Below are 13,300 nucleotides of genomic sequence, written 5' to 3'. Positions count from 1 at the left end.
GGTAGATCCTGTGTTTATTACTAAATGTGCAACGCAGTTTTCAAAGGTCTCTTATCCCGCAGGAAACTGGTGCTGCTGCAAAGCTACTCTGCAGCTTCCTACCGCTCACAGAATGAGGGAATTCAAATCAACTGGCATTTGAAGCCCATTTTCCCCCATTACTCTCTTATTCTTTCGGTGCTTTTAAAAGCCTTGACTAGAGGAATACTGATACATCCTTGATTTATACGTCACATCTCATAAACATATATCTCCACATCTTTTTGCAAACCCAGAGGGTGTATTGCATGCTGTGTTTTTCTGAGAAAGGTTTCTAGAAGATTATGGACTGTTTAAATAACTAATTATTGTTGACATTTTACAATCTGTGGAAGTCTTCACGTCCAAAAATAATACTCTTTAATTGTCATAAACTTAGCTATGCTGAGCAAAATGCTCCATTGGCATTGTGACTCTATTGACTTTGGTGAAGTTAAGCCAGAGCAAAGTTTAACAACATTCTCTTAAGTACATGAGCGCATTAAATCTAATAATGTTCAGGAGGGGGGAAGTCTTTCCTTTATGACAGTTTAATTTAACGGGGCGGTGGGGGATACCATAAGGAACCTTTCTAGTAATGTGAATAGAATTCATTTTTCTGAGACACCCCCTTAACATTAATTAAATTAAGCCAAAGTTTGTGTGTGTGCACCCACATGTGTTTCATCTTTGCTTGTTGGGTTTTCTTTTTAACTGTGTGCACTTTGTAGCTCACTTGGTTAGAGCATGCTGCTGATAAAATCAAGGTTGCTGGTTTGATCCCTGCATTGCAAGGCATTGGACGAGATGCTCCTCAGTGTCCCTTCCAATTCTACAATTCAATAATGATTTTTAGGTAATTCCAGACCTCTGTCACTCAACTTTCCTGCTACATTGCTTCAGAAAGTTGGGAGAGGCATGCCAACCTGCACAGCTGCTCAGTCTCAGCAAAATATTCTTGACCATATCCATGACCGTTTGTCGGCATCAGCAAGACAGTACAGCCACAATTTCACACAGGAGAAACAGAGAGATGTTCTGACTACAGCAGAATGGACAAGGCACTTCATCTATGTGAAGCCAGCTTTTCTGTTCAGGTAGAGTGATCAGCTGCAATGAACTTTTCAAAAACACCTCTGTTTTAAGCACACTTCCCCGCTGCCAGGCTTTTCAAGGGGAAAATAATACAAATAAATAATAGTCACAAATAGTTCATTGTAGCCAGCTTTGTACATAGAGCTAAGCCATGGTTTTGTTTAACAAACCACAAGCTGTTCCACAGAAGATTAAAAAAAAACCCCAACAACCCATGGTTTGTTTCTCCAATGTTTGGTTTGTGTTCTAGCTCCTCTTGCCTCATGCCTTTGTAACATGCTGAGTGTCTGGGGTTCGAAGGCAGGCAAAGGGTTTTGGAAAGGAGTTTTAGTTAGATCCAAGAAACACAAACTTGCATAATCATCGGGGCATGGTTGAGCCTGAAGGAGACTAGGATGTCCCACCAGACCTCTCTGTCACGAATTCCTTGTGGCGCTTTAGCAGAATGCTCAGAGTCCCAGGTTCTTTAGTCAGTATTATTTATTGTGAGCAAAATATATATACAAATATCTACAGAAGCAGTTCGTATAATCAGACAGAGTACCTGGCTGCACCTTGAGGCAAAAGAAGACTCCACACTCATCTACACCACGCCCACTATTGGACAGGCTTCCCTTTTAAACAGATGACAGCCAATCAACTGTCAGCACATTACTGACCCAGCACCTTCACAAAAAGTATGGCATCAGCCTGTTGCATCAACTAGCAAACTGAAGCCTGCAGACTTATTTACACAGCATCCTGTGAATCCCAACACTCTCACCTGTTTTGGGTCTTAGACTGGGAGAGCTGCATCAGCAAAACAGAGAACTTTGGCACAGAGTTGTGCCAGCAGAACTCACTTCTCCCAGCGCGTCTGTGTTTCAGCCCCTCAGCTGTCATAACCTGAACCTGGGACTGAGCTCTAGCAGAAGAGCTGCAATGAGGTACAAGGATCCTACAGTTTGAGAGAAGTCAGAAGCACGTGCTTTAAGTGTATGGTGTGGCTGTGACCTGAGACCGGCAGAGGTACTGTCAAGTGCCATCCTATTTGTCTGGAGTGCACGTCTTTGGTCTTGCAACCTTATTGCTTCTTTGCTTTCACACTTTTCACACTTCCAGCTGAATGCTTGAATAGCTGTGTCTTTGTTTTCAGAGTGATTTTTGTGACTCTTGGCTGTGGGGTTTTTCTTTTTTCAAACTATCTTTTTCTTTCTGCTGAAACACTTTGGCTGATGGCTGATTATAGCCACATCAGTGGCATCCACAGGTTAGTTAATTTCCCATTGCTTTAGTGTATAATTAACGAGAACAGCTTTGCTGCGCTCACTTATAATTGCATGCTCTTCATCTCTTCCACATCATTCCGAAGGTCTTCAGAAGCACCACTGATTGCCCTTGTCTTTCACAAGTCCAAAGCAGAGTGGTTATTTTTTTTTCCCCCTCGCGTGATTGCACAAATTACATCCTTTTCTTTGCCATCACTCTGCTACATTCTGGGTATTGATTGCACTACAAGATGCTCTTTAAAAAAACCCCGCAAAAACACAATGTTGTTGGGGGAGGTGAAGAGCAGCCAAGGACTGAGACTATTGGCACGAGTTGGCAATAGAAGCAGTGTTGTTGGTTTGGCTGGGGAGCTCATTTACACAATTAGATACTTTATTGAGTTTGATCATTGTTTTCCTGAATCGGCAGCCCCAGTTTGTCTCTGTTTACATAAGCTAGTCATTCCCATCCACTTGATGGCAATGCCTGGTTGGCATGTGGATGCCTGATTGGGGTGTCTATGCCAGTTGTTGGAGAACAGTAGCAGGAAAGTGCTATTGCACTCCCATCCTGATTGAGGGGTTGGTTCCCATCAGTTTGGCCACTGTGGGTGCCAAATATTATTAGCACAACATTGGAAAGAAGAAGGTGTCCCAGCTAAAGAAGATTGGCAAGTGAAGTTAATGGAATATGCTGAAATGGCAAAATTGACTTTGAAATTAAGAGGAAGAGATGACAATGAATTTAAAGAAGATTGGAAGGACTTTATTGCATATATACAGAAGCAATGTACACAGGTTAACACATTAGCAGGATTTTGAAAAGACTTGTAAAGACATAATGACTGGACAATAAGTAATTTTAATGATTTTATCATTTAAAATGGACATGCGGTATGATGATAAACAGTGGAACCAGGGAAGGGAGTAGGAAGTCAACTCTACTTTTTATGTTTGAATATGGATTGTTGCTTTCATTTTTTGTTTTTGGAAAATTAATAAAATAATATTAAGAGAGAGTGAGTTCTGCATGCACACCGGATGAATACATCTGCATGTGGCACCAGCACCTATAAGCCCATGTGAGAAGCAGCTCCTATAATAATGGCCCACAAAGTGTTCTGAAGGTGGAGAGAAGGACTGAAGGCAATTGGGTCGCAGGGAATGTTATCTGCTTTTCAGGTGTGTTTTTAGTTTTGAACGTTTCATTGGCAAATGAGCTATTGCATTCAATATTGTTGGAATGAGTTTCCCTGCCTTTCTCCTTTTTCAAACCCAATTTCTTTCTCCCTCCCTCTCTTCACACCTTGACTCAGCTCGATTTGTCCTTCTACAGGTAAGGGTCCTTCCCTAGGCACAGCCAACGAGGCCTTGTGGTCAGCAGCTGGCATCTTTCTCTCTCCTTTGTTGATCTGCCTTGGCAGATCAGAAGGCATCAGTTTCCATTCCCCCTTGTATTCCTTGCATGCACCATTCCTCTGTTGTTCTTTTTCCTATTCGTCATTTTTCCTATTCGTATTTTTCTGCTATTTGTCTCACCATCCACTGTGGTGACATTACATAGCTTATTAAATTCACATAACCAATAATGTGTCATCAGCATTATTCCACCCCATTCATTTCAGTGCTAAGGAAACACAGTACAGCAGCAGCAGCAGCAGCAGCAAATACCAATTGTATTCACTGGATTGGTTTCCATTCTGGACATGGAACCCATAAGCAAACCAGCAATTTCCACTCCTGTTTCTGTCTTCAGCTGAATTCCCCAACATCCCTAAACCACCAGTCAGCATGGAAGGAGATTCAGCCCTCACTGGCCAATCTGGTGGGTGGGGATCTGTAGGTCCCCGTGCTGCCACCACCCTGCCCGCACTTCCAGGGTCCATAGCATCTGCCAATCAGGGAATCAGTCTGAAAGTCAAAGGATGGTTTTCTCCACCTATCATAGATTGCTAGTGGCTGGTATATGAGACCCAGTGTGGTGTAGTGGTTAAGAGTGGTGGACTCATAATCTGGTGAACCGGGTTTGCTTCCCCGCTCTTCCACATGCAGCTGCTGGGTGACCTTGGGCTAGTCACCCTTCTCTGAAGTCTCTCAGCCTCACTCACCTCACAGAGTGTTTGTTGTGGGGGAGGAAGGGAAAGGAGAATGTTAGCCGCTTTGAGACTCCTTAAGGGGAGTGATAAAGCGGGATATCAAATCCAAACTCCTCTTCTTCTTCCTCTGAAATGCTCCTATTGAGAACTGGCGCATCATTTCAGCATCTTCCCTTTCCAAACATTGTTTTCATTCCTTCTTGGCTGTCTTTCACAAGTGCCTTCTATTCACACGTGGCAGCTTAGTGCCGATTTTGACCCTGGAGTAACCGCTTTTGCAGGGCCCTGCTTGGGTTTTTTGTCTTTGCTGGGGAGAGGGAATAAAGGACAAGCATCATTTCCTCCCATCTTTTCTAGTTACCTGTGATCAGGTTCCCTTCCAAAACCAAGGCCTCTCTGGAGGATTCTGTTGTTCTTGTTCTCTCTTTCTACAAAGAGCGCATTCAAACTCCTCCTCACCTCATGCCAGGAAGATGTGCGCCTCTGCAGAGAAGTGCTACATGAATTCTATTTAGGTCTGGTCTTTTATCACATTATCCAAATGCGTATGCTAATCTCCGGAGAACAGCTGCAGCATACAATACTGTGATAACAGCTATAATGCGGCCTTTTAAATTCAGCGCAACTTGATGTTGTATCGCGGCTCTTTGCTACAATGAATGGTTGTACCTGCAGCAATAGTGAATTGAGGGCAAATGAGTAAGCATACCCGCGATGATCCTCCTCCACGTGGGTACTACAAAAATGGCCAACCACAAAAAGGAACTTTTTGAGAGCAAGGCCTTTTCCTTGGTTTAATACTGTCCCTTCTGGGGTTTCTTTGTTTACATGTAAATGAGATAAGGGATGGAGAATTTTGGTTCATTCTGCAATTTGATGAGAACCTTCCTGGTCCATGCTTAGATCAGAACATAGAAGTGCAGATTTGATCACATGCCTACGAACTTTTCCAAACAAGGTCTGCTCCAATTTATGCAGAGTTCTTTGTTTGTTAATGAGGTGGTGCGTGTCATGGACTGGCTGGATTCAGAGCAGTAGTGGAAGGCATCATCTGTGGAATCCCCAAGGGAAGAAGGCTCAGAGCCAGGGGGTTGGTGGTGGGACGGCAGTGAGTGGTCAGAGGGAGAAGAGGGAGCAGACTGGGAGGAGGAGGTGTCAGAAGCTGAAGAGGCAACAAGTTTTAGTGAGCAGGAAGAGGCTGGGGCAGAGAGCAGTCCAGAAGCAGAGGCAGAGGAAGAGTCAAGGGGCAGAGATGAGGCAGGCTGCAGAAGAATCCAGGGAGTCTCCCCCTCCTGCTGTGACCAGCTTTCCTCCCTCCTGGACTCCCAGAACACGAGGGATGAAGAGGATGGAGCAAAGAGAGACAAGACAAAGGTGCCTTAGGCTGCTGGGGAAGGACCCAGGAGAAGAGTCTTAGAGAGAGGTGGGAAGGCAGGGACCTTCAGCCCTCACAACTGCCTCATTGGGGCAAGACCTAATGGGATGACTGTGATCACTAGGCCTGCGCTGTTTTGGTTTATTTGGGGGGGGGGGACTGACACCGGATGTTTTACTGCTGACCTACTCCTGATTCTATCTCCTGACAGCCCAGTCTTTCCTGGTGGTTCCTTACTTTTAAACTATTTCTAAGGTTACATCCACACAGTTACGTTTAAAGCACATGACCCCCCTCCTTTAGCAATCCTGACCCCCTCCTTTGGCAATCCTCACAGAACTCTAGCCCAATGGTTGCCATTAATCTGATTTGAACTGATTTTACAATGAATGTTTTACTGTTTTACTGTATCATTTTACTGTTGTTAGCCGCTCTGAGCCCGGCTTCGGCTGGGGAGGGCGGGATATAAATAAATTATTATTATTATTATTATTATTATTATTATTACTATTATTATTATGACTTCCTCCAAAGAATCCTGAGAACTGTTGTCCCCCCCCCCTCAGAGTTACAATTCCCAGGATCCTTAACAGCTCCCAGAATTATTTGGGGGAAGTCCTGGGCTTTAAATGTATGCTGTGGATGTGAGCTAAGAAAACGCAGCGCTGGCTGTGTTTGTTCAAAGCTTTAGAGTAAAAAGGCCCCAGAAGTGGTGATATGTGATGGCGACCCACACTTACTCTGGAGGAGGAGGGGGGGGAGAACCCAGTTACAAGATGCATACATGAACCATGAAGAGAAAGGAATGTGTACATTTGAATTAGACGCTCATCTCTTTAAAAATACAGATGTGGCAGCAAAATCCTCTTTTTAAAAATAAAAATCCTTCTTAGGGTTAGGGTTGAAGTTCTATTCCCTTTTCAGTCTACTTAGTTTATGCTTGTTGTTTTGTCTAGCTGTTGCTTCACCTGCCTATCTCAGGTATGCCATGTTTTAACAGCATAGTGGAAATCCATGTAATTAACCCCCACGGTCCATTTCAATTGATGATCCGTCTCTTTTGTAACTAGTCCTCATGTTTCCTGTTTGGGACTGGCAATTAACTCTAAACACTTTAGTGTTTTGCTTCTGCTTTGTCCCTCACTGATGGGTTTCCATTGATTGAAAATCACTGATAATCTACTTTTCAGTCTTGATTGACAACCTGGAACTTGCTTGGACACAGACATTCTACCGAATTATGCTCTTTGCATTTTGACGACCAATTCCGAATGTAACATTTCCCATAAAACTTCCAGTGCATATTTCTTTTTTCTTGGATAAATGGTCCAATACCTTATGGCTTAAGGCATTTTTCTTTGTTTTTATTTTTCCCCTTGGTGGGTGTATGCATAAAAAATATAACAAAAAGACAAAAGAAACATCAGCAGCTCACATTGCCAACAAAAAGAGTCCATCAGTTCTAACACAGATGTTAACATAAGCAGTCCATATGTCCAAATACTGTAGCTATCTAAGCCATATAGATTATTTTAAAATATACCATATTTTTCTGTGTATAATGCCCCCATGTATAAAACAACCCCTATATTTGGGGGGAGATGGCCTAGGGTTGTTGAGCTTATTGGGGGGGGTTGCCCAGAGTTGTGCAGGGGTTTTTTTGGGGGGGGGATGCCGAAAACTAAGGCCGCCAAGTGTCTGCCGACTTGCCAACAGCAGCCGGCAAGTGCATGCCCAATTGCCGCAGTGGCAGCCAATCCACAGCAGCCCTTGCCGCGGCCACCAATCTCCACCCAAATTACCACAGCACCCACCAATCCACAGCAGCCCTTGACACAGCCACCAATCACCCATCAAATCACCGAAGACAAGCTCCTGCTCGCAGCTGCAACCAATCACCCATCCCACCCCACACTATCTGTGTATAAGACGATCCCCTATTTTTAACATAGTTTTAAAGTAAAAATACCTCTCCTTATGGGATGCGGGTGGCGCTGTGGGTTAAACCACAGAGCCTAGGACTTGCCGATCAGAAGGTCGGCGATTCGAATCCCCGCGACGGGGTGAGCTCCCGTCGCTCGGTCCCAGCTCCTGCCAACCTAGCAGTCTGAAAGCACGTCAAAGTGCAAGTAGATAAATAGGCACCACTCCGGCGGGAAGGTAAACGGCGTTTCCGTGCGCTGCTCTGGTTTGCCAGAAGCGGCGTAGTCATGCTGGCCACATGACACGGAAGCTGTACGCCGGCTCCTTCGGCCAACAAAGCGAGATGAGCGCCACAACCCCAGAGTCAGTCACGACTGGACCTAATGGTCAGGGGTCCCTTTACCTTTACTTTACATCGCCTTATACATGGAAAAGTACGGTACTTTCAAACGTTGAAAGAGCAGGGAGATCCTTAGTTCGCCAAGCAGTGGTCTTTAAGGCCACATTCACATCACAAATTTCAGCACTTTGATACCGCTTTAAACAGTCATGGCTCCCTCCGCCAAATAATTCTGGGAGCTGTAGTTTGTTAAGGGTGCTGAGAACCGTTAGGAAACCCTTATCCCCCTCCTAGAGCTACAATTCCCAGAGCTCCCTGTGAAGCGGGATTGCTTGTTGAACCACTCTTAGGTGAACCGCGCCTGCAACAACTGCAGTTTATCAAATTGACAATCAAGGCAAGAAGAACACTGGTTCACGGGGGAAATGCGGGCACAGTGGTGCATTGTATGACTCTGACAGATGACATGCCGGCCTAGGATGAACAAAGATTTCTCCACTGCCCCTCCACCCACTCTCATCCGCTGAGGAGACAGCCTGATCATAGAGCAATAATGTGTTTTGTAGGCAGGGCTTGGCTCCTCCGGCACTGTGCCGGCTGATGATGACAACCAAAATGCAGAGGGGGGGTGAGGGAGAGAGAGAGGAGTTGACAGATACCCAGCTGCAGCAGCTGACAGCACCCCTGGGGCCTTGGTGAGCTGCTGAGATGCTTTTGGCTGTTCTTCTGCACTACGTAGCTATTGTGCCCTGCCGTATGAATGGGAGCAGTTGCTGCGCTGAGTTGACAGGTGTGTGTCGTCTATGTCTGCCTGATGTTCTGATTGCATACAGTGCAAAAGCAATCCCAGTTTGCTACTGTCTGATTTAAACAGGAGGTTTCTGTAGGGGTTACTGTTGTTGTTTTTTATGGGTCTAACAGCAGCAACCCATACATATCCAAGAATAGAAAAAGTCTCATTGGGTTAAATGGCACTTACATCCAGGTAAGTGTATATAAGATGGCAGCCTGAATGTGTTTGGTGTAGGGTAAGCTGTTCAGGATAATTCCCTGAGCTGCCACTAGGAATGGGCAAATCTGCATTGAAGTTTCTCTCAGATTCCGCCCCCCCCCCCATCATAACTGCATATAGTTCACCTCATTTCCACACCATTTTGCCTATTTCTTTTTTATATATATAAAAAAGTTCTTGCAAAAATTCATTAGAAATTTGCTTTGCATAACTTCTGGTATGTAATTTCCCCGAATATAATGTGCATTTCTGTACATTATCTGCACTAATAATTGTATTTGTATGCACACTTCTTCCCTGACATGCACACTTCTGCACACATCCTTTTGGTTAGATAACTGAATTGCAAAAACTGAGAGAAATGTGAATTTTTGAGACTATCTGTGCTCAAATATTGTTTTGAGAAGGGTGACTTAGGTAAGCAGCACTCATGAAAAATGAGGCAAAGATTTCCAGCATGAATTGCTTGGAAGGTGCTTCGTATTAGCGAAGACATCATGTTAGATCTATTGCCATCATTAAATCAGCTCAGAGCAGCATCGTGCTGCACGATGATGTCACAATGCCAGGATGATATTGTGCTGTCTGGATGCTCTTGGACCTGTTTCCACATAATGCGAGATACTCCAGAGTCTACTTCCTTGTCCCAGAAAAGCATAACATACACAGTCAGAGCCTGCTGGATCAGATCAGTGGTGTGTGAGGATCTGCAGCCAAATCACAAATGCATGATTGCTAGAAAATCACAAACAGGGGTCTCTATGATGTCATATCCTCTAAACTTGTCTGGTGGGAAGGGGAACAATAGAAACTTAATCTTCTTCTTCCTGTCTATGCACTTTTCTTCTTACCTGCAATGGGGTAGGATGTCTGTGTGCTCTCCTCTAGACAGCAATCTCCGTTTTGAACTGGACTATAGATTTTGTAACTTTTAAGTAGAGCTTCTTTCCCCTACTTCTGTGCCCCATCATCCTTTTTTGGGGGGGGGGTAATTAAATCTCATGTCCCCATAGGTAAGACTTTGTTTGGTTTTGTTCTGAAAACTCTGTTCCTTTCCTCTACAGCTTCCTCCTCTGAATTCTCTTATGCACAATCGAAAACATACTCAATGTAAGTAGATGCCCAAAGAAATATTTGCTCTGGCTCTTAAAACGACCAAGCTGTGCCAATGAACTCCAAGAAAGTGGAATCTCAAGCTTGTAGTAAAAACGAACCTTTCCCGTAAGCCTTCAAAACTAGAATCTTTTTTGCAAACAACAGTAGGAGTGATTGTCTGCTTCAAACAGCTCGTCCCCCTCCTTTTAAATTAAAGAGAAGCATTCAGAACAGATTTTGCATATAAGCCATGATGAAAAACAACTGATGAATAAGGTTAAGGTTCTGAATGCACTTAATAGTTATTGACTGGCCTTCATAGACTTGTGTTTTCCATCAATGCTGCTCCTTACCTGCTATTTGCCCACAGCTTGCAACTAGGGATGAACAAATATCTGTTTCTGTTTCTCCCATTTTCTCATTTTCCCAATCTTAAGTTCCACTTCTTCACATTTCCACATCAGTTTGCTTTTAAAAAAAAAGTCCTTATGAAAATTAATCAGCAGTTTAGTGCAAACTGGTATGTAATTTTAACTCCCTCCCTCCCTCCCTCCCTCCCTCCTAATTTAATGCCCTTTGCATACTATTTTCATGAACAAGTGCATTTTAATGCACACTTTACCTTATCATATGCATTTTTGTAACCAGGACTTGCTGGAGAACTGTATCGCAAAATTCAAAGAAGAATGAATTTTGAAGGGTGGCTCTTTTTCGTTTTGCCTACTGTTTCAGAAAGTGCAAATCAAGCAGATTTGCCTTTAAATGCAGGCTGAATTGAATTTCTTCCCCATCTCTAACTTGAAAGTAAGTCCCACTGAGTACAAAAGGACTTACTCCCAGGCAATTCATTAAAAGTTGTGGAGGAGAGTTGCAGTTATTCTGCTTTATAGATAAGGAACCATTCCTTGAAATAAGGAGCAGGTGGGAAGCTTAGCCCATAAGCTCCTGTGCAGGTGGGATCCTGAAATACATGCAGGTTCCTGAAAGCGGGTGTTTGTGGGCACAACCCCAATTCCCTGTTCCACGCATTCATTTTTATTGTTACAGAATACCTACAGAGGGTTTCTATAGTTAGGAAGTAAATCAGACTGAAGATTGATGATCCTGCCATAGGCATGCACAGTACATTTCATAAAGGTGTGTGTGCACCCAGGGAATTTATTTCAAGGAGGAAGAAGTGGGGTAGTGACAAGACAAACTAATAGTGACAAGGAAGGAGTAAAGAGGAAGAAAGCCAACAAAACGACAACAACCAAGAGTTTAAGAAGCCAAAACGGGAGGTTTTCCTACAGAAAAAAAGAGCTGCGCCAAGCTGACCAGAGGTATGGCAGATTTGGAGGGCCGAAGGCATGCCCACAAAACAGCCCCTCACCCCACAGGTCTTTCTCCACAAAAGGTGGCAAGCAGAGCTCAGAGGGAGACAGATGCATGAAACAGAAACAGATGCAGGCAGAAGAAAAAGTCTCGAATGGACCTGCAGCTTCTGCCTGTGTCTGTGGAAGTGGCTCCAGTGGTGGGAGGAGGCATCTTTTTCTTCTTTCTGTGTTTCTGTCTGTCTGCTTCCCTCACCTCTCATTCTGCCTTTGTTTCTCCCCAACTGCCTCTTCCCCACGTGGCAGCTGAGGGAGACAGATTCCTGCTCTATATTCTCTCCTCCTTGCCATGATCCCTGTTGTTATTCTACAACTTTAGGGTGTGCCTAGATCTATGGATCTTAAGATGTTTGAAGAGGGATTGAAAGAGGGATTGGTGCACATGGTGTGGACCCAGTCATCTCACTTTCACCTTGGGTTTTTCTGGTTTGTGCATCTGAAACTTTGTTAAGCTCAGGAAGCAGTGGAACAAAAGGAATATGAGTGTGTGCCCTGAGAAGTGTTCCCTCACTATCATCTATCTCAAGTCTCAGAAAGGTCCTAAGAATGGAAAGCAACTGAATGAATCAGTCCACACGTCTCTGAGAATCAAGGAGGGAGTTTTTCATTTAGCATAGTTTAGATCTCACAGTTGTTGTTGTTGTTGTTATTGTTGTTGTTAATTGAATTTATATACCGCCCTATACCCGGAGGTCTAAACAACAACTGTTGTTGATGTTGTTTGTGTATGTGGGTTCTAAAAAAAAAACAATTTTCCTGTGTTTATTTAAAAGGAGGAAAATAAATTCTACCTTTTTCCTACTGGTGGAGAGAAGAACATCCTCAAGATATGGATATGTGGTTTTTTAAACTTCATAACTAATACATGCTGTGTCAGGCAACCAGCCAATCTTTTGCAGAAAGAGCTAGCCAGGGTTTCCAAGAGCAAAAGCTGAGGCAAGAAGGCCGAAATAACAAATGCAAAAATATTTGCTGTGTCGAGGGTGGGGGTGGGGGAACTGTATCCCATCTTGTCTGAAACCCAGCAACAGATAATGATCATTTGTACAAAGAGATGTATCTTCAGCTGGGGCCAGTAAGAGGGAGGAGAAACCAATCTCAGCGTCTCCATAGAGCCAGAAGAAATCACAAAGATTTCTGCTTGTCTGCAGAACAGCTGCTGAGCCTTATAGATGAATCTAATTAAGTGTATTCCTTGCCACAAACACTGCCTTTCTCTGATGCTGAATGTTTTCCCATAACGTATCCAGGAGAGTACTGCTTTCATCCAGCACGCTCCTAAATATGTGATTGGAAAGCTTTCTCTCTCCTCAGCCCTGGCCCCACCACCTCCTGCAACAAAATTAAATTTCATCCTCCGAACTTCGCCAAGTCAATACTATTGATTGATGCCTCCACCTTGGTGGAGTGAATCATGAAATAATAATGGCTGAATTTCATTTGCCAGACCAAAGAAACCTCATTCTCAAGTTGCTTGTTGCTTTTTTCAGTGCCAAGCCAGCATCCTGTCCTTCGCGCAATTTTTAGGTGTTTAAATGCTATTGCCAGAAAGCTCTAGCAGGCACATCCAACAGGTAGATCGTGATCTACTGGTAGATCATTGGACGCCTGCGGTAGATCACTGGTAGATCACTGGCTTTCCTCCTCCCTAAAAAGAGCTACACAATTTAGACCTGAAGATCCCAAAAGGGGGTAAGATCACTGCCAGTTTTTAACACTGAGAGTA

This window comes from Podarcis liolepis (genome assembly GCF_965112155.1).
Source record: "Podarcis liolepis genome assembly, chromosome: 2".
Taxonomy (NCBI): Eukaryota; Metazoa; Chordata; class Lepidosauria; order Squamata; family Lacertidae; genus Podarcis; species Podarcis liolepis.
Note: the sequence above shows the minus strand (reverse complement) of the source record.